This window comes from Streptopelia decaocto (assembly GCF_964273445.1).
Source record: "Streptopelia decaocto genome assembly, chromosome: Z".
Classification (NCBI taxonomy): Eukaryota; Metazoa; Chordata; class Aves; order Columbiformes; family Columbidae; genus Streptopelia; species Streptopelia decaocto.
Window position 1 is genome coordinate 45359824 of NC_138657.1, and position 27311 is coordinate 45387134.

Below are 27311 nucleotides of genomic sequence, written 5' to 3' on the forward strand. Positions count from 1 at the left end.
GATTGACCTGAGGTTTTTCAGTCCCATCAGCAAATTAATATGTGGTACATAAATGACTGGAAAACTGAGTACAGGAGCTTGACTGTGAACATTTAGCCCAGAGTAGCTTTACCAAATCTTAAAGAGCTTTTAAAACTAGTGGTTAGTGCAATGCTGACACAAGTCACTCTCCAAATGGAACAGAGAAAGCATGAAAGTGAAAGGGGGGAAAAAAAACCATACAAAAATATGTGGAAAAGGAACTGTGTAAGCACAGGACAACAGAGACAGAGAGAATCATAGAATCATTTAGGCTGGAAAAGACCCTTAAGATCATTGAGTCCAACCATTGACCTAGCAATGCACAGTCCATCACTAAATTGTGTCCCTAAGCACCGCATCTACGTGACCTTTAGATACCTGCAGCGATGGCGATTTTACTGCTTCCGTGTGCAGCTGGTTGCAATGTTTGAGAACTCTTTTTTTGTGAAAACATTTTTTCCTAATACCCAATCTAAACTTCCCTTGAAATAGAAAGCAGATCAAGACCTGTGTCTACGATGGAGAAAAATGTAATTAGAAAAATGCTACAGATGACATTATACTCAATAATTTCCCCACTAAAATAAATTTAAAAAAAAAAATAGTAAAACAAGAAGAAAGAAAAATCATTTACTCAGAAGACTAAATTTTGGGGTGCCTATGGCATAAATGGAGTGCAAAAATCTGAAAATAACCAATTTGTGAAACTCAGGTGAGGACTAGGTGCAAAGACAGAATTTAAGAAATTGAATAGTAAATAGCTACTAATGGTACAAGGTTATTTACTACAGACATCTTATCTAGCCTTTGCATATTCATTTTCTTTTCATACAAGCACACCCAACTTAAAGCTGTATAACGGCATGGTCTCACAGTCATTGTGTAGCTTTTGAACAGAAAAGTTGTAGAAAATATGTGGAAACAAAATCCAGTGCTTTGAGGTAAACCAAGTGGATTCAAGAACCCAGTAACACTAATCTTTGTAGAAATTATTTGTATGGTATCACAGAATGATGAAATAGTTGGACAAGACCTCTGGAGATATCAAACACCACTGCTCAAGTAGGGTCCCCTAGTGCAGGTTGCCCATTTTCAGATGGCTTTTGAATATCTCCAGGGATGGAGACTCTTCAATCTCTTTGGGCACTCTGTGCTACTGCTTGGTCACCAATGCTTCACATGTGACTTCACCAGTGCTGAGTAAAGGGGAAGGATCACCTCCCTTGGCTTGCTGGCAACACTCACCTCAATATTGCCCTATATACTACTAGCCTTCTTTGCTGCAAGGACATGTGGATGGCTCATGTTTGTCTTTTTCTGCAAAGCTGTTTTCCATCTGGTTGATGCCTAGTGGGTACAGATGGCTGGCTTTGTTCCTCCCCAGATGCAGAACTTTGCACTTCCCATTGTTGAATTTATCAGGTTCCTGTCAACCTATTTCTCCAGCCTCTTAAGTCCACTGGATGGCAACACGACCCTCTGGCATATCAGCTCCTCCTCCCAGTTTTGTATCATTAGACTTGCTTGTGTATAAGCACAACAAAACCAAAAGTTTCATTAATATATTTTGCAATTCTTGTGGCAAAGTGTTACGGAAAGAAGAACTAGGATATCTTTCAAACTTGTTGCATGTGAAAGTGGACAAACACAGTCATTTCAGTACATGCCTCTTCTTTAGAAGTACCCATCTACTAACCAAAAAAATCAGTTGATTCACCAGTTTGGTGACCATTCGGATATCAAACTTTGATCATGTTCTAATGAAGCAATGAAGCCAACTGACTGCCACATACCCGTGTAATAAATTTTGACTGGAAATTAACTTGAATAACAGAGATTTATTCCCGATGGATTTCAACGCAATAAGAAAAAACAGCGCTGGGAGTCTCCGCTCCTCCAGTGGCGCGCGCGGGAAAATCTTCCCAACTTTTTATAGGGCCGACAGTCCCGGGTTCATTACTCAGGGTGCTACGTCACTCGTTCTTTCTGCGAATGTGTCCTCTGTTGTCAGGCAGTTAATCTCCTGTCTTCTCACCTACCCCTGCCCCCACCCCACCTTTAGAGGATCGAACATTTAAGGCAATTGCATAACAAAGGGCAGGGGCTTCCCGTGTTGCACAATAACCCCTGAGCGTTTCCTTTTAAGAAGCTTTAATGAACGAACATCTCTAACTCTTAGAATTGTTTATTACAAGAAATAGATTTTTCAATCCTTTCTAAGTCTTCATCTACAGCTGCTCGGAGAGAGGTAAAACCTTGTTGTTGGTGAACTAAAGATGATATCCCCGTTGCAGCCCCAGTTACTCCCAAGCCTATTAACATGGCTATAGTAATAGCTGTTATAGGTTCTCTCTTCTGGATCTTATGATTTTCAGTGTTCCAATGCATATACAGACTTTCCCCAGAATGCCAAGTATTCGTGGGACCACTAAAACTTGAATACAAAATTCAGTATTACTATTAACCACTCTCAGTGATACACATGGGGTTAATCCTGTTCTGGAACATATCCACCACCCACCTGTTTCTGGTGTTACCCATTTATGTGAAGCTATCATTGTTGTATTTATTTTATAACTACAGAGTTTTTCTTTGATAGGTGGCACTTTTCCTAGGCATGTCCCCTGCCCCCTTTACGTGTCGAAGAGTGATTCCCACCTTCTTTTGTTCCCATCTACAGTAGTTTCTTGAATCAGATAGGTTATATGTGCCATTCAGGGCTATTCCTTCATAAAATGGAGGTTTAGCATCATAACACAACCAGCAGGACTTGGTCATGTTGAGGTCAGTATTATTCAAGGTGGTGCATGCTGCCTGCATGAGATTGAACAGGGGAGTCCTTTCCTCATCTACATTAGGATTCTTGATCGGGGCTAAGGTTTCTTTAATGAAAGGAGCAACTGTACTATTCTCCTTGCTTTTCTGCTTTTTATCTTTCTTTATTATTGTATTTGGCCCCACAGCTTGTGGCTGTGTGGTAATTACTTGTTTATTAAGTCGCATCAAACCCCCTCTATCTGTCGCGGATTCCCAAAGCCTAACTCCCCAAGCTTTTCCCAATAGCCATCCTTGATCTTCTGGTGGTAGAACTGTGAGTGTTCAATGTTTACAGTTAGTAGGCCCTATCAACTTGCCTCTAAATAAATGAACTACTAGGTGGGTACATCTCACAGGTTCCCAGGTTATGGTTAAAAACTTGTCCTTCATAGGAGGTGCCCAGTCAAAGCCAATAGTTTCACAACCCCAATAGGCACAATAATATTGCCTAGGATAGTTACAATAACTCTTCCCTGGATTAGAAGCAGGACAAAAATAATAAGGTCTTTGGCTTGTACGGTTGCTACAGGGTTCTATAGGTACTAGTTGACACTCAGTAACTGTAAAGCTAGGGGATCCTACAGTTATGTTCTGGACAATCACAACTTGATCTTCCCATCTTTGAAGGATCCATTCTTAAGGTTGATGTGGATTATTAAAACTACTTCCACATACCGCATCTAATCTTATAAAAAGAATTAAGCCAATTTTTAACATTTGCTTGACAGCCCAGTATTGCTGTCGAGCTACAGGTTAATCTTCATTATGGCCAGGTTTCACATCTTGGAAGCTCTTGGAAAATTGATGTATAGTCCCACTGAGCATCTGTAGTAAACTCAACATTGAATTCCACCTGATTAACATGCCCCACCGTTTTACCCTTCTGCCTCCTTTGCCTACTGGGTTGCTTCCAGCAGCAAGGTGGTCCATCTTCTCGACAGCAAGGATGTTCTTCAGGAGCCCCAGCTAGGAATTTTTGTTTGTCGTATCTCTTAACTATGGATTCCCACGCTTTAGCTTTTATAGGGGATAGATTACAAGGAATCTTGACTACTCTCTGACACACTATTCGGAGTAGTTGACCACGACTTTGTAGTTCTCGTCTGACTCCTTTCTCAAAGAGCTCCCAAAAACCCTTTGAATCCCAATAGTCTTGGCCCTCAAAATCCAATTTAAGTTGTGTCGTGGATTTAGGTTGTGGGGTGACAATAAAACCCTGGCAGATGCATTGTTAACCTCCTCCCCCCGCCCTTTCCCCATTTGGGCCCTCCCTCTCCCCCCTTCCCACTAAGGACAGGCGATCGGGAGGAAAAGAAGGACAGAGAGAAGAGAGTTGGAAAAATTGAACATGTTTTACTAATGCTACTAATAAGAATAGAGAAAATAATACAAAATATACAAAACCAATCTTGAAAGACTCAGCAACTGCAGAGTCGGCACCCGAAGTCCTGGATTGAACTCTGCAGCCAAGCGGAGCTGGATTCAGTCTCTCACTAGGCCTCAGTTCGCAGGGACGACTAGCAAGGTCCTCTCCTAATATCAGCCATAAGCAGAAGGGACGAGATCCTCCCACTTTTATATGAAGTATTCACATGAATGGAATGTTATACACAGTTGGTCCATTTCTTGGTCACCTGTTTCTCGTTGCCCCTCTCACGAGATGTCCATCCATGTTTATCAATAACTTTGCATTCCATTGCTATGTTTGCCAAAACATGTATCTGGTACTCCAGGAAAATGCAGCTAATATGAAGGCTTTAGCTGACAGGCAAATTCACTAAAAGAGAAACTTGTTTCTTGACAAAACTAGGGCAGTTGTCCTAGTGCTTTCGTAGTCTGTGCCCCTGTCATGATGGCCATCACCTCCCTGGGGCTGATGCCAGGAGTTGCTTTGGGGTCCAGCTGCGGCCACCAACAGAACGGGCATCACTCACATAAAAATGTGTATGAACTCTACAAATCCTATGTTTTATTTGGACTGTTTGAAAAGCCAAAGCAATCGTATTTGAAGTCCTCTAGGTTTCCTCATCTACTTTTAGCTCTGTCTTCCGGTACACTAACTTTTTCAAGAGACAGTCCTTAACTCAGTGACTTCATGACAGCATTCCGTTCTCTCATCCCCTTCCAAGACAATGTTGAGAATGGACAGATAATGGAAAGATGCTCACACAAGCAAATTTTGGGCAAAGGACCCCTGCAAGGTTTTTAGTTCAGGAGAAGCGTGGTTCTTTCACCTGTTCAACAACAGACGTTAAATTAGGTGCAGTCACTGCTAGACTACACATTTGCCGTTCATCGTCACAGAAGGTGGGTCCAGAGCATTTGTGACCTCTTTACCGATGTGGGTACAAATCTAGGTGAGATCCATGGAAGCCAGGGATCTTTCAGTGGCATGAGATAAATGCCGAGCTCACCAAGCACAACGAAAGTGGTGATTTCTCTTTTTGCCATTTCTTGTATGCTGGGAAATGGTTGCAGTGCTTTCTCTTTCTGTATGTCCCTCTGTGCCTCTTCTTCCTTTTTCTTCCTCTCTTTCGAGTTTTGTGCCATTTTTCACCTTTTGGAGAGACGTTTAAGAACTGGTGGGAAAGCACAGCTGTTATATGAAGCGATGGCTCCAAGAGCTCTACAGCTGCCATGGCACATGAGAGGTGTACTCCATAAGCTCTTTTCCCTTTCTCTCCTTCACTAAAGAAGGAATCACTACTAAAGGTACCTTTACAAAATTATCATTCTCTCGTTTTTCAATTTTTTTTACAGTTTTCCCATTTTTTCTCTCTCTCTCTTTTTTTTTTTTTTTTTTAGTTAAGTTACCAAACTGACCAAAATGCAAAGGCCCAAGATGCTGGTGTCTCCCCAAGAGGCAGACAAGTTCCACGTGTCTCACTTGAGTCACAAGTATTGATACACCAAATTCTGCAGAATATACTAACCCACCTACAATGCTGGGGTCACCACGTGTCTCACTTAGGTAGTATCTAAACCAAAGGAAACAAAGAAAAGTGCCTTATCCCTATTGATGGAGTCTTACCCACGTCCTGAGCTGGTCCCACAGCATCGCCCTTTGCATTTGAGACTCAGCAGAACGCTGAGCCAGGCGCTCCTGGAGCGTGCACGTTTCTTCCTCCAGCATGTCCGTCTCCGTGCCTGCACTTGTGTGTGCATCCAGAGTCTGCAAGGCGTGAGGGGCACGGCCGTGGGCACTGTCGGGCACGGACACGTGTGGGGACGCTTCCCAAGCGCAGGCACAGCCAAGCTCTCTCACACGGAGGACACGGACACACACGTGCAAATGGTGGTGGAGATCAAAAAGTCTTTATTGGGGGGGCACTCTAATGGGCAGCGGCCCCTCCCTGACCACAGGGAGGATCCTTCCCACGGCATAGGCCACGTTGTTGTAGGTCTCCTCACATATTGTGTTCAACACGAGGTCGCAGAAGAGCTCGAGGCCAGTCCAGGAGGCAAAGAGCACCACAGCAGCAAGAATGAAGATGACAGCGAACTGGGGGCTGGCAAAGAACATGTAGAGTGTCCTGCGGGGCAGAAGAGGCATGGGAGACAGGGCAGGGTGGACGCCTCGCAAGCCCCTCTTGATATGGGGTGCAGGGCCCTTTCCAGGAGCCCCACAGGCCTCCTCCCCAGCCGTTTCTCATTGCTCCCTCGGGCAGGCTGGGACATGAGACTCCGCAAGCCTGGGAAAACACCCCGACCCAGGGAAAACTGACGCCGAGCACTTCTCAGCTGCAAAGACCACAGCCGGCCAGCAGTCTGGCTTATGAGCCCCACCGATTGCAGCAAGTGTCCAGCTCATCCCAGTGGCTGCCCAGGAGCGGGCCCTGGGGCACAGGGGACGCAGTGGGGACACTCACTGCAGCCAGTACAGGAAGCCGCATCTCCTCGCCAGCGAGTCCTTCTCCTGCAGGTCAACAGAGGACAAGGACGCTTATCAAGCACTGGTGCATGGTGGGGACACATGGAGTTGCACGGTGCCCCTGGCCCCCGCCTTGCGCAGGAGCTCCTTGTGTGTGGCTGGGACCTCCGTGGACCCTCTCCCCAGGGACACCCCCGCTGGCAGGGGGACAGGGGCTGGCACAGGCTCTCCCACTTACCAGCTGTTCTTCCACCAGCTCCGGACGTGCAGTCTGTGCTATCTCAGACTCCTTCCTCTGCAGTTGGCTGCGGGCAACAGGGCTTGGTTGGACAACTTACAGAGCTCCACGGCCACGCAAGGGGTCCCCTTCCAAACACACACCACCCCAGGCAGGGAAAGGGCTCCTCTGTCACACCGCGTGCTGCACGTTCCCCCCACTGCGGTGCCTGCACCAGCATTGGCAGCCCCATCATGCGGTGCTGCAGAGACACCCTGGAGACACGTGTGAGGCCAGGGGCCCAACTCACCAGGCCTCTAAATACTCCATCTGCTCTTGAAGATTGCTTATTTCCTGGAACAGTGCCTGGGAGAAGGAAGGGTTGTGAGTGCCTGAGCCCGCTGCGGCCCTCCGCCAATCCCCCACCCCAGGGCCTGCGGGCACACAGCCCTTTCCCCCCAGCCCTTTCGGCATTACCTTGGTCTCCTGCCGCACAAAGGCCCCAGCCTCGGCATAGCGCTTTTCCATCTGCTAAACAACAGGTGCACCACGCGGGCGGCTGAGCTGGGACCTGGACACCCCTGGTCCTTTCCAGCCCCAGGGCCGTGCCCACTCAGGCCTCCTTCTCCCCCCTACCTGCTGTGCCTCTTCTTGCCTTCTGGCAGCCTCCTGTAGAGCCTGGCACTGCTCCTGGGGGAGAGGAGGGGGTGAGGAGCCGCCATCAGGGCAGCAGGGCACTGCCACCAGTGCGCTCCCCTGCCATTATGGCCTCCCAGCTCCCTCTGGGCACCTCCTTTGCCCTCACATCCCCTCTCCTCCCCAGCCCTGCAGGCGCTGTGGGCAGACACAGGGACCCCCACGCCCCACTCGGGACGCAGTCCACGTCTGGACATGGTCCTGAGCAACTGGCTCTAGGTGAGCCTGCTTGAGCAGGGCCACGAGGTGAGACAACATGATCTCCAGAGGTCCCTTCCAAGCTCAACCAGACTGTGATTCGGGGAACTCACCTTACACTTGCCCAGCAGACTCTCCAGCTGCTGGCACTCCCGGCGGCGGTTCTCCAAACCTTCCACCGCGGCAGAGGTCTGGGAAGAGGAGCCGCACAGAGGCCCTGAGCCCATGACACAGCCCCAGCCACCGCAGCTTGTGGACGTGGGCAGGGGAGGGGACACTGACCTCCGTGCTCAGCTGCATGATGCTGTCCTTCAGCTGCTCCTGCTTCTTTGCCTGCGTGGGGAAAGGAGGGCTCAGGGGCTCAAGTCTCGCAGCCCCAGCCCCCGGGGACAAGAGGACAACTCCACACCTACCAGACGCCGCAGCATCCCCCTTTGCATTTGAGACTCAGCAGAACGCTGAGCCAGGCACTCCCGGAGCATGCGCATGTCCTCCTCCAGCATGTCCATCTCCATGCCTGCACTTGTGTGTTGGGACTCTGCGAGGCGTGAACCGCACGGTCATGGGCACTGTCGGGCACGGACACGTGCAGAGACGCTTCCTAAGCACAGGCACAGCCGAACTCAGAGCACAGAGGACACGGACACACACGTGCACACTGCAGGATGCCCAGAGCCTTCCACTGCACAGTGGACACAGGACAGGTCCTTGGCAACTACTCTCCAGACTCCTGCCCAGCAGCACCGAAGTTCTCCTCCGGATGCTTGCCCACCTCCAGGAGCAGCCCCTTTTATCCCCGCCAGGGCACCTATGTCACACACCCACAGTGACATCACAGTGACACGGCCAACACTGCCCATGGAGATGTGGCCATCACCTCCCTGGGGCTGGTGCCAGCAGCTGCTTTGGAGTCCAGCTGCGGCCGCCAAGGGAACGGGGCATCACTCGTGGCACCCACTCACAGGAGTGCTCCTCTAATGGAGCGTGCACGTGATTCGCACTTCTTGGCATTTATTACATACACCTATTGCATATTCATTTGTTTCTACTGCTTAGTTAATGCATTAAACAGAAATTATTTCCATAACCCCGCCCTTTGCCGGAAGTCCATCTTTGGTATTCGAGAGTTTTCATCAGGGGTCTCTGGTGGTCCCCAGGGGTCTTTGCAGCCGCTGGTAATTTCAGCTTGGCTTTCATTGCTAATTTTGCTATTACACCATATACGTCTCTGGGATATGCACCTTGATTCTCTGGCAAAGCATGAGCACATTCCCCAGCTAAATGACTGTAACCAATCCCACTTTGACGGTATACATTACGGGTAGATTCTATAGTACAGTTCTCCCCAAAATCAGATAGCCATACGGTATATTGAGTAGTGGTTAAGATCATTTTCAACAAAGAATGCAAAGCATGCGGAGTCAGTACTTAGGAGGAGCTTAACACTTCTAAAAACTTTACAACGAATGAGGAAGTAACCCCATTTTCTTTATCTGATGTCTGTAATTCCTTTACAACTTCATAAGACAGCTGTTGAAAGCCTGCAGGTTGCTGTTCACAATAGACCACAGGGCATGCTGTGACCACTTTACATTCGCCTGCTTTTTAAGTCTCTTCTCAACTTTTATCCCACACGGTTAAACTAGCGTGGACTTTCAGTAGGAAAGTATCATCTGGGGGGAAAAAATCAGGCTCTAGCTCTGGGTCCGTCAGGCCAGGACCAAGGGGGTTGTCGGGCGACTCCCACAAACCGTCATTTGTCAAAAGCGTTCGCTGTCGCGTATGAGCGGGGGCTTCGTTGTCAGCCAGCGCTTTCTCCCCTACCGCATCCATGGTTAGTGCATTTTTGCACGATATTTCTACAGTATCCCACTCCTTCCCTGGCAAAAGAGGAGCAGAAGGGTCACAGCTAGTTGCCACCCTTGCAGCTACTTCCTTCTGAGACGCTTTTGAACTAGTAACAATTTTCCCCCAAGTAGATAAATGTTGGCAAGCAGCATTATCTCCGGTCGCTGCCTGTTCATATAGTTCTCGTCCAACTTTATGCCATGCCTCCAAGGGAAATGTACCAGTTGTAGGAAAGTCCGGGACGTGATCAGCAATCCGTTCTACTAAAGTCAGTAATCGGACTCCTGATACGTCCCAATTTTGCCTTTGGAACAATCGCTGAAGGAGACCTAGGCTTTGCCTTTGCTCTAGAGATATCTTCGCTCCCCTGGTTCCCAGTCGCTCACCTTTCCTCGGTGTTGGGTGTGCTGTGATTCCTGTTTCCTGGTTCAATTGGGCTTCGCTACCGGAATGACTGGAAGTCCCTGTTCGGGTGCCATTTGTAGCACATGAGGCACAGACTCTCAGTAAGGCACAAGAAGAGGCATTTATTACAAACTCAGGCTTGCATTGGACTTGCATTTGGATTTGCTGATTTGCTTAGTTAGTCATTACATAAGCAATGCATTTTGTGTTCCCACCAAAGTTTCTGCCATAAACACTTTTTTGTCTGTCACACACTCTTCTTCTATCCTTGTTTTTGTCACATAGCATGCAGTCCCATCGCTTGTTCTCACGCTGGTCGACTTCTGCAGTTTCTCACAAGCCTGATCTCAGCATACGGCCAGAGTACCTGTTCATCCATCTGGCTGGAGTTAAGTTAGGAAAGTATGCTTTAAAAAAAAAACACCTTGCATTTTCATCTCTTTTTCCTTTGGCATCTCTTTGGTCTTTCTCCAACTCTGCAAAGTGTGGCCCAAGCCAGACAGCGTATCAGAGAAGACAGAAGGAACAGGCTGGGGATATTTTCCTTCCCTGTTGTCATTTTTCTACCCGGACACTGTCAAACAGGCGCATTCACAAGTGGACACACGCTTCTGTTCTGAAGACGACGTATGCTTCTGCAGCAAATTTCTCTCTCTTCCTCCCTTCCAAAGAGGTGTGCTCAGGAGCAGGGTGTTTCAAGATTCTCTGCGTGGTCTGTGCTTTTGGGGTGACTCCTCATGCCTTGCAGATGTGCTGTTTCCTATTCAAGTGCTGTCTGCTGCTAAACTTGCTAGTTATACCTCGCCAACCAGACTCTTGGAAACACTCTCTTCTGCTCTGTGCCCCTGAGACAGAAGCAGATGTTTCATCTCTATGGATGACCGTCACTTCAGGGTACTCGAGTGCAACAGCACCAGAAGAAGGGGAAGAAGGCAGCACCCAGAGAATGTGTCAGAGAAACAGACATTTATTTGCTTTTGATTCCGCCAAGGGAAGCTGTAGCCCCGCTAGTGCCGCCGACGGGGCCGCCTCTTGCGGGGCTGAGGAGAGTCCTGGGGGGCGGGATTCCTTCTCTTTCAGGGGTGCCGGGGCCCCCCGGGTGAGCAGTCCCTTCCCCGGTTGGCAGCGGAGGGGCTGCGGCTGCAGCCCCGGGCAGAGGGACCTGCCCCCGCCGCCTGCCCCAGCTCCTCCTGGGGCTGCTCCCGCTGCGCAGGGCCGGGGATAGGTGGAAGGGAGCTGGGAGCCCTGCTCAGGGCGGCCTCCGACGTGCTGGCTTCATCCTCCACATCGGAGCCCGCAGGGCTGGTGGGGGCCAGCCTGGGGTCAGGAGTCCCCACCCGGGAGCTGGGGGGGCTGGGGCTGGCTGCGCGCCCCTCGTAGTCCTCGTCCCTGTAGGAGCACAGCAGCCTCCAGGCCTCCTCGCTGCACCGCTCCACGATGACCTGGATGAGGCCACGCACCAGTGGTGCTGCATTGTCCTGGAACTGGGGCTCCATGCGCTGGACCAGGGCCTCCTCGTCCAGCCCGTGGCAGCACAGGCCATACAGGATGATCCTCTCTGTTGCCACCGCCAGCCGCCACTGCTCCTCATAGATGGCATCCAGCTCCAGGCTGAGCCAGGGCAGCACGGCCTCCAGGAGCTGCTGGTGTCGCCGGAGAAGCGCTGCCCAGACCTGGGGCAGGATCCCGTCCACGGCAGCCTCTGCCTCCACAGCCCCCTGCTCTTCTGGGAACGGCGTCCCTGTCACAAAGAACACAGGGGACCTTGCGGGGCCAGAGCGGCTGCTGCTGACCAGGCGGCTGGGAGCTGCGCTGGCCTGGATGCTGGCCAGGCTTGGCTGTGCAGGGGACATGGTGACACACAGGTAGTCGTCTCCCCACACAGAAAACTTGTTCTCTTGCATCTGGCCTCTGCAGAGTGGGCAAGTAGATGTCCTTTGAGCCCAGCACAGGATGCAGCCCAGGCAGAACTGGTGCTGGCAGGGCTGCACGAAGGCGACAGCCTTCTGAGCATCGCGGCAGATGGGGCAGCTCCGCGCTGTCTCGCTGGCCATGCTTGTGCTGTGCAGCGGCTTGGGGAGAGCTGAGGAGGAGGAGCTGCTTCCCCTGGCCAGCGCTGGTGCTGCCCAAGGTGTTAAGCACTGCCAAAGGAGAGAGGCCACGGTCATGGGCTGTCACATGGAGGGGAGGGGAGGAGAGGAGAGGAGAGGAAGGAATGCCCAGGCCCCTGGACAAGGACACCCTCCCCGCTCCGCAAGCCGCGTCGCCCGCCCCACAGCCAGCCCGGGGGACATTTCCCGCACAGCTCAGCTCTGCTGCAGCAAGTGTGTGCCGTGTTGCCTGGCTGCCTGAAGCAGGCAGGGCCGGGCAAACACAGGGATGGCTCCGGGATGGGAGCGAGAGCTGCCAACAGCAGCCCCCAAAGCACCACCCAGCACCACGAGAAGCCTCGCTCCGATGTCCACACCTCGCAGGCTGCTCGGCAGGAGTCCAGGCACGAGCCAGGCTGAGCCAGGCTCTGCCGGCGCCCGGAGATGAGCAGTGAGAGATGCGAGGTCACAGTCCGTGGCTCCATGATGTCACAGTCCCTTGCTTGCTGATGTCACCCTCCACCACTCGGTGATGTTCCAGCCGGCCTTCCACCCTGCATGTGCACGACAGCAGGATTAAAAAAGAAGATACTTTTTCATTAGTTTTGCTTCTGTGTTTCCCTGCCACCCTAGCTTGGTCACCTGCCACCCGTGTCTGTGACTGTGTCTTGTCCCCACCTCTGACACGGTGCACAGGTCTCCTGCAAGGGGGAGCGTGGTGGGACAAGTCAGCGTGGACTGCCCATGGCCGCATATCAGCACCCCCAGCTGGGAGCTGCCTTTCCCGGTGCAACATCGGGATTTGCAGGGGGGAATCATAGTGCCTGGATGGCTGAAGGGCTGCAGACTCCCTGCTCGTGACTTTGGGGAGCCAGGGTCGATCCCCGCGTAGGCCAGGCTGTCTCATCGGCTCTTCTTACCTCTGGCTTTTATTATCATTTCCAGTCATGGTTCTTCTTTTCCTTTTGGAAGATCATTATCTGTTATTTCCAAGTTGGACGGTGTCAGAATCAAGGGTGCTATAGTCATCTGCATGTTTAGAAGGACAGGCCTCCATGCAGAGAACATGTCTAAAATAACAAGGACATACGCAGAGTTGCAGCATCTAGGTCATCTGAAGAAAGTCCAACTGGAAATTGACAAATGGTCTCCATAAGACCAGGTTTGAGGCTGTGCTTGTCTTCTCCTTCTGTCTCACACTGCTCTGTTGACAAGTTGTCCTAAGTGCATGAAGACTTCAGAATTAGAAGAGTACTGTGCTCACAGGCTTCAATCATTTACACCTTCATCTCTGACCAAACGCAAGTCCTTTCCAGATCCTTCCAGCTACGGAATGGTTTGAAGGAATAAAAATGTGTATGAACTCTACAAATCCCACATTTTATGTGGACTGTTTGAAAAGCCAAAGCAATCGTATTTGAAATCCTTTAGGTTTCCTTGTCTACTATTAGCTCTATCTTCCGGTATGCCAACTTTTTAATGAGACAGTCCTTAACTCAGTGACTTCATGACAGCCTTCTGTTGCTCTCGTCCCATTCCAAGACAATGTTGAGAATGGACAGATAATGGAAAGATGCGCACACAAGCACCATTTTGGGCAAAGGACCCCTGCAAGGTTTATAGTTTAGGAGAAGTGTAGTTCTTTCACCTGTTCAACAACAGACCTGGGAGAACCTGAGCCTAAAAAGTGCGGTTGTGTTGGAAACACAACTTCTCTACCAACAGAAGAATAAAACATCATGGGCACAGCCAGGAGACACTTGCAGAAAAAAACATGAGAGGGGGATTTAAGCCTCTGTTAGCTGCTGTCTGCAGCGTAGCAGAAGAGCTGGGAAGGCCAAACGCACTTGCTGGGATGTGTCACAGAGGAAATGAGCTCTTGAATGAGATGTGTGAAGAGAAGGGAAAAAAGAGAGAAGGAGGCTGATAGATAGAGAGGACAAAACCACAGAGGACACGTTCTCTATCAGGGCAGGGCACATAGTATTTCATGAGCAGTTTATCAGGCTTGGCAAATTGAGAAAGGTACTGCGCATCAAATGCTCTGTGTGAGCAGGGATGCCCAGCTATCTGCACCCATACCAAACCAAACCAAACCAAACCAAACCAAACCAAACCAAACCAAACCAAACCAAACCAAACCAAACCAAACCAAACCAAACCAAACCAAACCAAACCAAACTTCTCCTCCACTTCACCTCAGCAGCTCCTTAATTTTCTGCAGAAGGTTTCCCAGAGGTGTCATTAAAGACCTCAAGTAGAACACTCAGGTGGGTCATCTGGGGAATGTTGGGCTTGGCTCAAAATGCATCCAGAATCTTTCAAATTAGGTGCAGTCACTGCTAGACTACACATTTGCCGTTCATCGTCACAGAAGGTGGGTCCAGAGCATTTGTGATCTCTTTACCGATGTGGGTACAAATCTAGGTGAGATCTGTGGAAGCCAGGGATCTGTCACTGGCATGAGACAAATGCCAAGCTCACCAAGCACAACGAAAGTGGTGATTTCTCTTTTTGCCATTTCTTGTATGCTGGGGAATGGTCTAAAAGTTTCCTCACAATACAAAGAGAGTACTTCTACTTGCAAGTTGCAGTGCTCTCTCCTTCTCTCTGTCCCTCTCTCACGCTTCTTTCTCTTTGTTTCTCCCTTTCTAGTTTTGTGCCATTTTTTCACCTTTTGGAGAGACGTTTAAGAACTGGTGGGAAAACCCCAGGAAAGCACAGCTATTATATGAAGCGATGGCTCCAAGAGCTCTACAGCTGCCATGGCACATGAGAGGTGTACTCCATAAGCTCTTTTCCCTTTCTCTCCTTCACTAATGAATGAATCACTAAAGATACTTTACCAAATTTCCGTTGTCTCATTTTTCTATTTTATTTACGGTTTTCCCATGTTTCTCTTTCTTTTTTTTTTTTTTTTAACTAAGTTACCAAACTGACCAAAATACAAGGACCCAAGCTGCTGGTGTCTCCCCAAGAGGCAGACAAGTTCCACGTGTCTCACTTGAGTCACAAGTATTGATACACCAAATTCTGCAGAATATACTAACCCACCTACAATGCTGGGGTCACCACATGTCTCACCAAGGTAGTGTCCAAAGAAAAGCAAAGCAAAGCAAAGCAAAGCAAAGCAAAGCAAAGCAAAGCAAAGCAAAGCAAAGCAAGAAAAGTGCCTTATCTCTACTAATGGAGTCTTACCCACGTCCTGAGCCGGTCCCGCAGCATCGCCCTTTGCATTTGAGACTCAGCAGAATGCTGAGCCAGGCGCTCCTGGAGCGTGCACGTTTCTTCCTCCAGCATGTCCGTCTCCGTGCCTGCACTTGTGTGTGCATCCAGAGTCTGCAAGGCGTGAGGGGCACGGCCGTGGGCACTGTCGGGCACGGACACGTGTGGGGACGCTTCCCAAGCGCAGGCACAGCCAAGCTCAAGTTGACCACGACTTTGTAGTTCTCGTCTGACTCCTTTCTCAAAGAGCTCCCAAAAACCCTTTGAATCCCAATAGTCTTGGCCCTCAAAGTCCAATTTAAGTTGTGTCGTGGATTTAGGTTGTGGGGTGACAATAAAACCCTGGCAGATGCATTGTTAACCTCCTCCCCCCGCCCTTTCCCCATTTGGGCCCTCCCTCTCCCCCCTTCCCACTAAGGACAGGCGATCGGGAGGAAAAGAAGGACAGAGAGAAGAGAGTTGGAAAAATTGAACATGTTTTACTAATGCTACTAATAAGAATAGAGAAAATAATACAAAATATACAAAACCAATCTTGAAAGACTCAGCAACTGCAGAGTCGGCACCCGAAGTCCTGGATTGAACTCTGCAGCCAAGCGGAGCTGGATTCAGTCTCTCACTAGGCCTCAGTTCGCAGGGACGACTAGCAAGGTCCTCTCCTAATATCAGCCATAAGCAGAAGGGACGAGATCCTCCCACTTTTATATGAAGTATTCACATGAATGGAATGTTATACACAGTTGGTCCATTTCTTGGTCACCTGTTTCTCGTTGCCCCTCTCACGAGATGTCCATCCATGTTTATCAATAACTTTGCATTCCATTGCTATGTTTGCCAAAACATGTATCTGGTACTCCAGGAAAATGCAGCTAATATGAAGGCTTTAGCTGACAGGCAAATTCACTAAAAGAGAAACTTGTTTCTTGACAAAACTAGGGCAGTTGTCCTAGTGCTTTCGTAGTCTGTGCCCCTGTCATGATGGCCATCACCTCCCTGGGGCTGATGCCAGGAGTTGCTTTGGGGTCCAGCTGCGGCCACCAACAGAACGGGCATCACTCACATAAAAATGTGTATGAACTCTACAAATCCTATGTTTTATTTGGACTGTTTGAAAAGCCAAAGCAATCGTATTTGAAGTCCTCTAGGTTTCCTCATCTACTTTTAGCTCTGTCTTCCGGTACACTAACTTTTTCAAGAGACAGTCCTTAACTCAGTGACTTCATGACAGCATTCCGTTCTCTCATCCCCTTCCAAGACAATGTTGAGAATGGACAGATAATGGAAAGATGCTCACACAAGCAAATTTTGGGCAAAGGACCCCTGCAAGGTTTTTAGTTCAGGAGAAGCGTGGTTCTTTCACCTGTTCAACAACAGACGTTAAATTAGGTGCAGTCACTGCTAGACTACACATTTGCCGTTCATCGTCACAGAAGGTGGGTCCAGAGCATTTGTGACCTCTTTACCGATGTGGGTACAAATCTAGGTGAGATCCATGGAAGCCAGGGATCTTTCAGTGGCATGAGATAAATGCCGAGCTCACCAAGCACAACGAAAGTGGTGATTTCTCTTTTTGCCATTTCTTGTATGCTGGGAAATGGTTGCAGTGCTTTCTCTTTCTGTATGTCCCTCTGTGCCTCTTCTTCCTTTTTCTTCCTCTCTTTCGAGTTTTGTGCCATTTTTCACCTTTTGGAGAGACGTTTAAGAACTGGTGGGAAAGCACAGCTGTTATATGAAGCGATGGCTCCAAGAGCTCTACAGCTGCCATGGCACATGAGAGGTGTACTCCATAAGCTCTTTTCCCTTTCTCTCCTTCACTAAAGAAGGAATCACTACTAAAGGTACCTTTACAAAATTATCATTCTCTCGTTTTTCAATTTTTTTTACAGTTTTCCCATTTTTTCTCTCTCTCTCTTTTTTTTTTTTTTTTTTAGTTAAGTTACCAAACTGACCAAAATGCAAAGGCCCAAGATGCTGGTGTCTCCCCAAGAGGCAGACAAGTTCCACGTGTCTCACTTGAGTCACAAGTATTGATACACCAAATTCTGCAGAATATACTAACCCACCTACAATGCTGGGGTCACCACGTGTCTCACTTAGGTAGTATCTAAACCAAAGGAAACAAAGAAAAGTGCCTTATCCCTATTGATGGAGTCTTACCCACGTCCTGAGCTGGTCCCACAGCATCGCCCTTTGCATTTGAGACTCAGCAGAACGCTGAGCCAGGCGCTCCTGGAGCGTGCACGTTTCTTCCTCCAGCATGTCCGTCTCCGTGCCTGCACTTGTGTGTGCATCCAGAGTCTGCAAGGCGTGAGGGGCACGGCCGTGGGCACTGTCGGGCACGGACACGTGTGGGGACGCTTCCCAAGCGCAGGCACAGCCAAGCTCTCTCACACGGAGGACACGGACACACACGTGCAAATGGTGGTGGAGATCAAAAAGTCTTTATTGGGGGGGCACTCTAATGGGCAGCGGCCCCTCCCTGACCACAGGGAGGATCCTTCCCACGGCATAGGCCACGTTGTTGTAGGTCTCCTCACATATTGTGTTCAACACGAGGTCGCAGAAGAGCTCGAGGCCACTCCAGGAGGCAAAGAGCACCACAGCAGCAAGAATGAAGATGACAGCGAACTGGGGGCTGGCAAAGAACATGTAGAGTGTCCTGCGGGGCAGAAGAGGCATGGGAGACAGGGCAGGGTGGACGCCTCGCAAGCCCCTCTTGATATGGGGTGCAGGGCCCTTTCCAGGAGCCCCACAGGCCTCCTCCCCAGCCGTTTCTCATTGCTCCCTCGGGCAGGCTGGGACATGAGACTCCGCAAGCCTGGGAAAACACCCCGACCCAGGGAAAACTGACGCCGAGCACTTCTCAGCTGCAAAGACCACAGCCGGCCAGCAGTCTGGCTTATGAGCCCCACCGATTGCAGCAAGTGTCCAGCTCATCCCAGTGGCTGCCCAGGAGCGGGCCCTGGGGCACAGGGGACGCAGTGGGGACACTCACTGCAGCCAGTACAGGAAGCCGCATCTCCTCGCCAGCGAGTCCTTCTCCTGCAGGTCAACAGAGGACAAGGACGCTTATCAAGCACTGGTGCATGGTGGGGACACATGGAGTTGCACGGTGCCCCTGGCCCCCGCCTTGCGCAGGAGCTCCTTGTGTGTGGCTGGGACCTCCGTGGACCCTCTCCCCAGGGACACCCCCGCTGGCAGGGGGACAGGGGCTGGCACAGGCTCTCCCACTTACCAGCTGTTCTTCCACCAGCTCCGGACGTGCAGTCTGTGCTATCTCAGACTCCTTCCTCTGCAGTTGGCTGCGGGCAACAGGGCTTGGTTGGACAACTTACAGAGCTCCACGGCCACGCAAGGGGTCCCCTTCCAAACACACACCACCCCAGGCAGGGAAAGGGCTCCTCTGTCACACCGCGTGCTGCACGTTCCCCCCACTGCGGTGCCTGCACCAGCATTGGCAGCCCCATCATGCGGTGCTGCAGAGACACCCTGGAGACACGTGTGAGGCCAGGGGCCCAACTCACCAGGCCTCTAAATACTCCATCTGCTCTTGAAGATTGCTTATTTCCTGGAACAGTGCCTGGGAGAAGGAAGGGTTGTGAGTGCCTGAGCCCGCTGCGGCCCTCCGCCAATCCCCCACCCCAGGGCCTGCGGGCACACAGCCCTTTCCCCCCAGCCCTTTCGGCATTACCTTGGTCTCCTGCCGCACAAAGGCCCCAGCCTCGGCATAGCGCTTTTCCATCTGCTAAACAACAGGTGCACCACGCGGGCGGCTGAGCTGGGACCTGGACACCCCTGGTCCTTTCCAGCCCCAGGGCCGTGCCCACTCAGGCCTCCTTCTCCCCCCTACCTGCTGTGCCTCTTCTTGCCTTCTGGCAGCCTCCTGTAGAGCCTGGCACTGCTCCTGGGGGAGAGGAGGGGGTGAGGAGCCGCCATCAGGGCAGCAGGGCACTGCCACCAGTGCGCTCCCCTGCCATTATGGCCTCCCAGCTCCCTCTGGGCACCTCCTTTGCCCTCACATCCCCTCTCCTCCCCAGCCCTGCAGGCGCTGTGGGCAGACACAGGGACCCCCACGCCCCACTCGGGACGCAGTCCACGTCTGGACATGGTCCTGAGCAACTGGCTCTAGGTGAGCCTGCTTGAGCAGGGCCACGAGGTGAGACAACATGATCTCCAGAGGTCCCTTCCAAGCTCAACCAGACTGTGATTCGGGGAACTCACCTTACACTTGCCCAGCAGACTCTCCAGCTGCTGGCACTCCCGGCGGCGGTTCTCCAAACCTTCCACCGCGGCAGAGGTCTGGGAAGAGGAGCCGCACAGAGGCCCTGAGCCCATGACACAGCCCCAGCCACCGCAGCTTGTGGACGTGGGCAGGGGAGGGGACACTGACCTCCGTGCTCAGCTGCATGATGCTGTCCTTCAGCTGCTCCTGCTTCTTTGCCTGCGTGGGGAAAGGAGGGCTCAGGGGCTCAAGTCTCGCAGCCCCAGCCCCCGGGGACAAGAGGACAACTCCACACCTACCAGACGCCGCAGCATCCCCCTTTGCATTTGAGACTCAGCAGAACGCTGAGCCAGGCACTCCCGGAGCATGCGCATGTCCTCCTCCAGCATGTCCATCTCCATGCCTGCACTTGTGTGTTGGGACTCTGCGAGGCGTGAACCGCACGGTCATGGGCACTGTCGGGCACGGACACGTGCAGAGACGCTTCCTAAGCACAGGCACAGCCGAACTCAGAGCACAGAGGACACGGACACACACGTGCACACTGCAGGATGCCCAGAGCCTTCCACTGCACAGTGGACACAGGACAGGTCCTTGGCAACTACTCTCCAGACTCCTGCCCAGCAGCACCGAAGTTCTCCTCCGGATGCTTGCCCACCTCCAGGAGCAGCCCCTTTTATCCCCGCCAGGGCACCTATGTCACACACCCACAGTGACATCACAGTGACACGGCCAACACTGCCCATGGAGATGTGGCCATCACCTCCCTGGGGCTGGTGCCAGCAGCTGCTTTGGAGTCCAGCTGCGGCCGCCAAGGGAACGGGGCATCACTCGTGGCACCCACTCGCAGGAGTGCTCCTCTAATGGAGCGTGCACGTGATTCGCACTTCTTGGCATTTATTACATACACCTATTGCATATTCATTTGTTTCTACTGCTTAGTTAATGCATTAAACAGAAATTATTTCCATAACCCCGCCCTTTGCCGGAAGTCCATCTTTGGTATTCGAGAGTTTTCATCAGGGGTCTCTGGTGGTCCCCAGGGGTCTTTGCAGCCGCTGGTAATTTCAGCTTGGCTTTCATTGCTAATTTTGCTATTACACCATATACGTCTCTGGGATATGCACCTTGATTCTCTGGCAAAGCATGAGCACATTCCCCAGCTAAATGACTGTAACCAATCCCACTTTGACGGTATACATTACGGGTAGATTCTATAGTACAGTTCTCCCCAAAATCAGATAGCCATACGGTATATTGAGTAGTGGTTAAGATCATTTTCAACAAAGAATGCAAAGCATGCGGAGTCAGTACTTAGGAGGAGCTTAACACTTCTAAAAACTTTACAACGAATGAGGAAGTAACCCCATTTTCTTTATCTGATGTCTGTAATTCCTTTACAACTTCATAAGACAGCTGTTGAAAGCCTGCAGGTTGCTGTTCACAATAGACCACAGGGCATGCTGTGACCACTTTACATTCGCCTGCTTTTTAAGTCTCTTCTCAACTTTTATCCCACACGGTTAAACTAGCGTGGACTTTCAGTAGGAAAGTATCATCTGGGGGGAAAAAATCAGGCTCTAGCTCTGGGTCCGTCAGGCCAGGACCAAGGGGGTTGTCGGGCGACTCCCACAAACCGTCATTTGTCAAAAGCGTTCGCTGTCGCGTATGAGCGGGGGCTTCGTTGTCAGCCAGCGCTTTCTCCCCTACCGCATCCATGGTTAGTGCATTTTTGCACGATATTTCTACAGTATCCCACTCCTTCCCTGGCAAAAGAGGAGCAGAAGGGTCACAGCTAGTTGCCACCCTTGCAGCTACTTCCTTCTGAGACGCTTTTGAACTAGTAACAATTTTCCCCCAAGTAGATAAATGTTGGCAAGCAGCATTATCTCCGGTCGCTGCCTGTTCATATAGTTCTCGTCCAACTTTATGCCATGCCTCCAAGGGAAATGTACCAGTTGTAGGAAAGTCCGGGACGTGATCAGCAATCCGTTCTACTAAAGTCAGTAATCGGACTCCTGATACGTCCCAATTTTGCCTTTGGAACAATCGCTGAAGGAGACCTAGGCTTTGCCTTTGCTCTAGAGATATCTTCGCTCCCCTGGTTCCCAGTCGCTCACCTTTCCTCGGTGTTGGGTGTGCTGTGATTCCTGTTTCCTGGTTCAATTGGGCTTCGCTACCGGAATGACTGGAAGTCCCTGTTCGGGTGCCATTTGTAGCACATGAGGCACAGACTCTCAGTAAGGCACAAGAAGAGGCATTTATTACAAACTCAGGCTTGCATTGGACTTGCATTTGGATTTGCTGATTTGCTTAGTTAGTCATTACATAAGCAATGCATTTTGTGTTCCCACCAAAGTTTCTGCCATAAACACTTTTTTGTCTGTCACACACTCTTCTTCTATCCTTGTTTTTGTCACATAGCATGCAGTCCCATCGCTTGTTCTCACGCTGGTCGACTTCTGCAGTTTCTCACAAGCCTGATCTCAGCATACGGCCAGAGTACCTGTTCATCCATCTGGCTGGAGTTAAGTTAGGAAAGTATGCTTTAAAAAAAAAACACCTTGCATTTTCATCTCTTTTTCCTTTGGCATCTCTTTGGTCTTTCTCCAACTCTGCAAAGTGTGGCCCAAGCCAGACAGCGTATCAGAGAAGACAGAAGGAACAGGCTGGGGATATTTTCCTTCCCTGTTGTCATTTTTCTACCCGGACACTGTCAAACAGGCGCATTCACAAGTGGACACACGCTTCTGTTCTGAAGACGACGTATGCTTCTGCAGCAAATTTCTCTCTCTTCCTCCCTTCCAAAGAGGTGTGCTCAGGAAGCAGGGTGTTTCAAGATTCTCTGCGTGGTCTGTGCTTTTGGGGTGACTCCTCATGCCTTGCAGATGTGCTGTTTCCTATTCAAGTGCTGTCTGCTGCTAAACTTGCTAGTTATACCTCGCCAACCAGACTCTTGGAAACACTCTCTTCTGCTCTGTGCCCCTGAGCAGAAGCAGATGTTTCATCTCTATGGATGACCGTCACTTCAGGGTACTCGAGTGCAACAGCACCAGAAGAAGGGGAAGAAGGCAGCACCCAGAGAATGTGTCAGAGAAACAGACATTTATTTGCTTTTGATTCCGCCAAGGGAAGCTGTAGCCCCGCTAGTGCCGCCGACGGGGCCGCCTCTTGCGGGGCTGAGGAGAGTCCTGGGGGGCGGGATTCCTTCTCTTTCAGGGGTGCCGGGGCCCCCCGGGTGAGCAGTCCCTTCCCCGGTTGGCAGCGGAGGGGCTGCGGCTGCAGCCCCGGGCAGAGGGACCTGCCCCCGCCGCCTGCCCCAGCTCCTCCTGGGGCTGCTCCCGCTGCGCAGGGCCGGGGATAGGTGGAAGGGAGCTGGGAGCCCTGCTCAGGGCGGCCTCCGACGTGCTGGCTTCATCCTCCACATCGGAGCCCGCAGGGCTGGTGGGGGCCAGCCTGGGGTCAGGAGTCCCCACCCGGGAGCTGGGGGGGCTGGGGCTGGCTGCGCGCCCCTCGTAGTCCTCGTCCCTGTAGGAGCACAGCAGCCTCCAGGCCTCCTCGCTGCACCGCTCCACGATGACCTGGATGAGGCCACGCACCAGTGGTGCTGCATTGTCCTGGAACTGGGGCTCCATGCGCTGGACCAGGGCCTCCTCGTCCAGCCCGTGGCAGCACAGGCCATACAGGATGATCCTCTCTGTTGCCACCGCCAGCCGCCACTGCTCCTCATAGATGGCATCCAGCTCCAGGCTGAGCCAGGGCAGCACGGCCTCCAGGAGCTGCTGGTGTCGCCGGAGAAGCGCTGCCCAGACCTGGGGCAGGATCCCGTCCACGGCAGCCTCTGCCTCCACAGCCCCCTGCTCTTCTGGGAACGGCGTCCCTGTCACAAAGAACACAGGGGACCTTGCGGGGCCAGAGCGGCTGCTGCTGACCAGGCGGCTGGGAGCTGCGCTGGCCTGGATGCTGGCCAGGCTTGGCTGTGCAGGGGACATGGTGACACACAGGTAGTCGTCTCCCCACACAGAAAACTTGTTCTCTTGCATCTGGCCTCTGCAGAGTGGGCAAGTAGATGTCCTTTGAGCCCAGCACAGGATGCAGCCCAGGCAGAACTGGTGCTGGCAGGGCTGCACGAAGGCGACAGCCTTCTGAGCATCGCGGCAGATGGGGCAGCTCCGCGCTGTCTCGCTGGCCATGCTTGTGCTGTGCAGCGGCTTGGGGAGAGCTGAGGAGGAGGAGCTGCTTCCCCTGGCCAGCGCTGGTGCTGCCCAAGGTGTTAAGCACTGCCAAAGGAGAGAGGCCACGGTCATGGGCTGTCACATGGAGGGGAGGGGAGGAGAGGAGAGGAGAGGAAGGAATGCCCAGGCCCCTGGACAAGGACACCCTCCCCGCTCCGCAAGCCGCGTCGCCCGCCCCACAGCCAGCCCGGGGGACATTTCCCGCACAGCTCAGCTCTGCTGCAGCAAGTGTGTGCCGTGTTGCCTGGCTGCCTGAAGCAGGCAGGGCCGGGCAAACACAGGGATGGCTCCGGGATGGGAGCGAGAGCTGCCAACAGCAGCCCCCAAAGCACCACCCAGCACCACGAGAAGCCTCGCTCCGATGTCCACACCTCGCAGGCTGCTCGGCAGGAGTCCAGGCACGAGCCAGGCTGAGCCAGGCTCTGCCGGCGCCCGGAGATGAGCAGTGAGAGATGCGAGGTCACAGTCCGTGGCTCCATGATGTCACAGTCCCTTGCTTGCTGATGTCACCCTCCACCACTCGGTGATGTTCCAGCCGGCCTTCCACCCTGCATGTGCACGACAGCAGGATTAAAAAAGAAGATACTTTTTCATTAGTTTTGCTTCTGTGTTTCCCTGCCACCCTAGCTTGGTCACCTGCCACCCGTGTCTGTGACTGTGTCTTGTCCCCACCTCTGACACGGTGCACAGGTCTCCTGCAAGGGGGAGCGTGGTGGGACAAGTCAGCGTGGACTGCCCATGGCCGCATATCAGCACCCCCAGCTGGGAGCTGCCTTTCCCGGTGCAACATCGGGATTTGCAGGGGGGAATCATAGTGCCTGGATGGCTGAAGGGCTGCAGACTCCCTGCTCGTGACTTTGGGGAGCCAGGGTCGATCCCCGCGTAGGCCAGGCTGTCTCATCGGCTCTTCTTACCTCTGGCTTTTATTATCATTTCCAGTCATGGTTCTTCTTTTCCTTTTGGAAGATCATTATCTGTTATTTCCAAGTTGGACGGTGTCAGAATCAAGGGTGCTATAGTCATCTGCATGTTTAGAAGGACAGGCCTCCATGCAGAGAACATGTCTAAAATAACAAGGACATACGCAGAGTTGCAGCATCTAGGTCATCTGAAGAAAGTCCAACTGGAAATTGACAAATGGTCTCCATAAGACCAGGTTTGAGGCTGTGCTTGTCTTCTCCTTCTGTCTCACACTGCTCTGTTGACAAGTTGTCCTAAGTGCATGAAGACTTCAGAATTAGAAGAGTACTGTGCTCACAGGCTTCAATCATTTACACCTTCATCTCTGACCAAACGCAAGTCCTTTCCAGATCCTTCCAGCTACGGAATGGTTTGAAGGAATAAAAATGTGTATGAACTCTACAAATCCCACATTTTATGTGGACTGTTTGAAAAGCCAAAGCAATCGTATTTGAAATCCTTTAGGTTTCCTTGTCTACTATTAGCTCTATCTTCCGGTATGCCAACTTTTTAATGAGACAGTCCTTAACTCAGTGACTTCATGACAGCCTTCTGTTGCTCTCGTCCCATTCCAAGACAATGTTGAGAATGGACAGATAATGGAAAGATGCGCACACAAGCACCATTTTGGGCAAAGGACCCCTGCAAGGTTTATAGTTTAGGAGAAGTGTAGTTCTTTCACCTGTTCAACAACAGACCTGGGAGAACCTGAGCCTAAAAAGTGCGGTTGTGTTGGAAACACAACTTCTCTACCAACAGAAGAATAAAACATCATGGGCACAGCCAGGAGACACTTGCAGAAAAAAACATGAGAGGGGGATTTAAGCCTCTGTTAGCTGCTGTCTGCAGCGTAGCAGAAGAGCTGGGAAGGCCAAACGCACTTGCTGGGATGTGTCACAGAGGAAATGAGCTCTTGAATGAGATGTGTGAAGAGAAGGGAAAAAAGAGAGAAGGAGGCTGATAGATAGAGAGGACAAAACCACAGAGGACACGTTCTCTATCAGGGCAGGGCACATAGTATTTCATGAGCAGTTTATCAGGCTTGGCAAATTGAGAAAGGTACTGCGCATCAAATGCTCTGTGTGAGCAGGGATGCCCAGCTATCTGCACCCATACCAAACCAAACCAAACCAAACCAAACCAAACCAAACCAAACCAAACCAAACCAAACCAAACCAAACCAAACCAAACCAAACCAAACCAAACCAAACTTCTCCTCCACTTCACCTCAGCAGCTCCTTAATTTTCTGCAGAAGGTTTCCCAGAGGTGTCATTAAAGACCTCAAGTAGAACACTCAGGTGGGTCATCTGGGGAATGTTGGGCTTGGCTCAAAATGCATCCAGAATCTTTCAAATTAGGTGCAGTCACTGCTAGACTACACATTTGCCGTTCATCGTCACAGAAGGTGGGTCCAGAGCATTTGTGATCTCTTTACCGATGTGGGTACAAATCTAGGTGAGATCTGTGGAAGCCAGGGATCTGTCACTGGCATGAGACAAATGCCAAGCTCACCAAGCACAACGAAAGTGGTGATTTCTCTTTTTGCCATTTCTTGTATGCTGGGGAATGGTCTAAAAGTTTCCTCACAATACAAAGAGAGTACTTCTACTTGCAAGTTGCAGTGCTCTCTCCTTCTCTCTGTCCCTCTCTCACGCTTCTTTCTCTTTGTTTCTCCCTTTCTAGTTTTGTGCCATTTTTTCACCTTTTGGAGAGACGTTTAAGAACTGGTGGGAAAACCCCAGGAAAGCACAGCTATTATATGAAGCGATGGCTCCAAGAGCTCTACAGCTGCCATGGCACATGAGAGGTGTACTCCATAAGCTCTTTTCCCTTTCTCTCCTTCACTAATGAATGAATCACTAAAGATACTTTACCAAATTTCCGTTGTCTCATTTTTCTATTTTATTTACGGTTTTCCCATGTTTCTCTTTCTTTTTTTTTTTTTTTTAACTAAGTTACCAAACTGACCAAAATACAAGGACCCAAGCTGCTGGTGTCTCCCCAAGAGGCAGACAAGTTCCACGTGTCTCACTTGAGTCACAAGTATTGATACACCAAATTCTGCAGAATATACTAACCCACCTACAATGCTGGGGTCACCACATGTCTCACCAAGGTAGTGTCCAAAGCAAAGCAAAGCAAAGCAAAGCAAAGCAAAGCAAAGCAAAGCAAAGCAAAGCAAAGCAAAGCAAAGCAAAGCAAGAAAAGTGCCTTATCTCTACTAATGGAGTCTTACCCACGTCCTGAGCCGGTCCCGCAGCATCGCCCTTTGCATTTGAGACTCAGCAGAATGCTGAGCCAGGCGCTCCTGGAGCGTGCACGTTTCTTCCTCCAGCATGTCCGTCTCCGTGCCTGCACTTGTGTGTGCATCCAGAGTCTGCAAGGCGTGAGGGGCACGGCCGTGGGCACTGTCGGGCACGGACACGTGTGGGGACGCTTCCCAAGCGCAGGCACAGCCAAGCTCAAGTTGACCACGACTTTGTAGTTCTCGTCTGACTCCTTTCT